This window comes from Coturnix japonica, chromosome 3 (genome assembly GCF_054131305.1).
Source record: "Coturnix japonica strain WE chromosome 3, WE-NBRP24, whole genome shotgun sequence".
Lineage (NCBI taxonomy): Eukaryota > Metazoa > Chordata > Aves > Galliformes > Phasianidae > Coturnix > Coturnix japonica.
In genome coordinates, this window is record NC_140665.1 from 76,825,707 (window position 1) to 76,828,366 (window position 2,660).

Sequence of the window (2,660 nt, forward strand, 5' to 3'; positions counted from 1 at the left end):
CTTTTGAAAACTCCTTAGCATATCTAAATATGTGTCAAGGTTTCTGTGAAACTCTTTCAGCCCTTACTGAGACATGCCCTTACTTGTGTTGATGTTGTGATGTGCCTTTGCCACATATCAGATTTCATAATACATCTAAGGGATGAAGGGGGAGCTAGTACCTGAAGATGTCAGCCAGGCACTCACGTAGTTCATAATCTTTCCACCCACCATGAGGAATGTTATGTGTCTCTGTGTGACTCAGCTCATTATCTTCTGTTCAGCTGGTCACAGAATATGACTCTCTCTTTTGTAAACACTGTGTTTCCAATTTTTATGTTTGTATATTTTTGCATTTGTCAGTGAGGACATCTGATACGTTATTGGATAAAAAAAAAAATTGTGGTACCTCAAACAAACCAGAAGTGTTCCACAGGAAAATGACAGACATGCTAGCAGATGGAAATGATGCCAGAACTTGGACTACAGCTTTGAATCAGCAGAAGGAACATACTAAATAACATTCAAATTATGGCAAGGACATAAAAAAGGAAAATATTGTTCTTGAAAGACTGGAACTTACACTTAGTGAATAGCGTAGTGCAAATTAACTGAAAAAATAATATGACTAAACAACAAAGTAGAGACAATCACAAATGCTAATATTTCAGATATTGAGACCAAAAGTAGAGAAATTACTGGAAAAGCTTACATTCTTCCATATTACAATCACACACTTCTTAAAATAGTGTTTCCTGATATTCAGAGGGAATCAGCTGTGTTTCAGTTTTTGCCCATTGGGCACCACAGAAATGAGCCTGGCTCCATCTTCTTTACTCCCTCCTATCAAATACCATCTTTTATGGCAGTGTATAATCTTGGAATGGTGTACCTTTGTTACAGAAGTTTACCTCTACAGCACGGCTCAATTATTGCTAATGGTTAATAAATACCCAAAAGTTTATAAGAAGATACCACTAAGTATGTGATTCTTGACTTTTCATTCAAAATCACATCCAAATTGACTAACCAAACTATGTGCTGCGCTCTTTAGTTTGGGAACATTTTGTTTTCTTTGTGAGTGTAACATAGCAGGTATCAAGGACATTTTGGATGTTTTCAACTGCCCCATTTTTCCTGCCTGAAATGTGGTTTCTTGAGCAATAAGATACTGTGAAAATCTCCTATTTCAGAGGAATTGTCCACAAAGACAAGGAAATGAGCCAAAGAACAATGTTTCATTGATATATTTACCATAGGCCATACAAAATGGAGTGGAAGAAAACATTGTGGTCACTGAATTCTTAACCACAAGAAGACGAACTATATGCAAAACATTCTACGATTGTCTAATGTTGGTCTTCAAAGTATCCAGTGACAGAACCCATGGTGTCCTGGGACAGGTTGTTCTAGTCCTCCTTCTCCTTACTGACACTTTTGTTACTTAAGTCTCAGCTACAGCACCAACAAAGTCTGTAAAAGACAGAGGGGAACAGTTTGTAATTTTTATTACCTTTTACATATTCAAAGAGTGTAATCACCCCTACTGGCCACCCCTTTTCCAGTCTAAACACTCCAAATTCCTTTAGTGTACGTTTTCCATATATCATGCCTTCTACACCTCTAATAATTCTCCTTTGTATTTTTTTCCAACTGGTCTATGTATTCCTTGAAACAAAAGACCTCAGGAACATACCACTGTGTTCCTGCTGTGGTCTTATCATATTGAGCAGACATACCTTACAGATGTAATTGCCCCTTTTCTCCAACTAAATGGCATTTCTGTTTCGTACACAGTTTATAAACTATTATAACCCTCTGAGTTTTTCCTGAAGAATTGCTACTCAACAGGTTGATCACACTATTTGCACAGAATATTCTACCAGTTTTAGTATGTTTATTGGACTTCATCCTAATTTTTGGACTGTTTCCAATTTGTGAGGTTTGTACAGTTGCCTTCCATTGTGCTTGAGGGTGTTCACACTTTGGTGTTGTCTATGAAAAAGGATAATCCATCCAAACCAAAACACTACTTACAATAACCACTTAGTCTTGCACTAATTTTACTATGGTTTACTAGGACCATATTCCTTAAAACTGCTTACAAGGACGTTACATGAGAAAGTGTGAAAATCTTGACTACAGTTGAGAGATATCTGGCACCTATTGTCCACAAGGCCTCCTAATCTATCATAAGTAGAAGTAAAGTTGGAGAGATTTATTCTCAACAAAATCATGTTGGCTTTTACTCACCTCCCTGTTATCTTCCAAGTGCTTACAAATAGTTCAGTTGATTATTGTTCCAGAACTTTTTCCAGGAACTGCAGTTAAAATGATTCCTCTGCAATCCCTGAGTCTTTCTTTTTCCCGTTTCTGAAGATAGGCTCTGTACTTGCCATTTTCCAGGCTCTCAAAACTTCGCCATTTCCCTGGTGGGTTAGCAAGACAATTAATAGTAGCTTGGAAATTATTTCAATCAATTTTATAAGTGGCCTTAGGTAAATTACATCAGGCACAGTTAATTTGACAACATCTTCCTTACATGAGTGTTTTTCAATTTCTTTTTTCTTTTTTCTATTGAACTCCTATATCTGTATTACCAATATTACTTGTGACACCATTCTGACCACAGTCAATTTGTCAATTGATGACAAAGCTGCCACCATTCATATAATTTTCAA

At 36.7% G+C, this 2,660-nt stretch overlaps 1 long non-coding RNA gene across 6 annotated transcripts in view; it reads right to left on the minus strand.

The window, feature by feature from the left end:
- Positions 1–1,211: 1,211 nt before the first annotated feature.
- LOC146761506 (uncharacterized) overlaps positions 1,212–2,660 on the minus strand; it is a 13,747-nt gene continuing 12,298 nt past the window's right edge. For all 6 annotated transcript variants that reach the window (XR_014944205.1, XR_014944209.1, XR_014944206.1 and 3 more), the window contains 2 exons: positions 2,233–2,408; positions 1,212–1,452 (listed from right to left, as the gene is read on the minus strand). This is a non-coding gene — a long non-coding RNA (uncharacterized LOC146761506). The remainder of the gene's footprint in view (positions 1,453–2,232; positions 2,409–2,660) is intronic.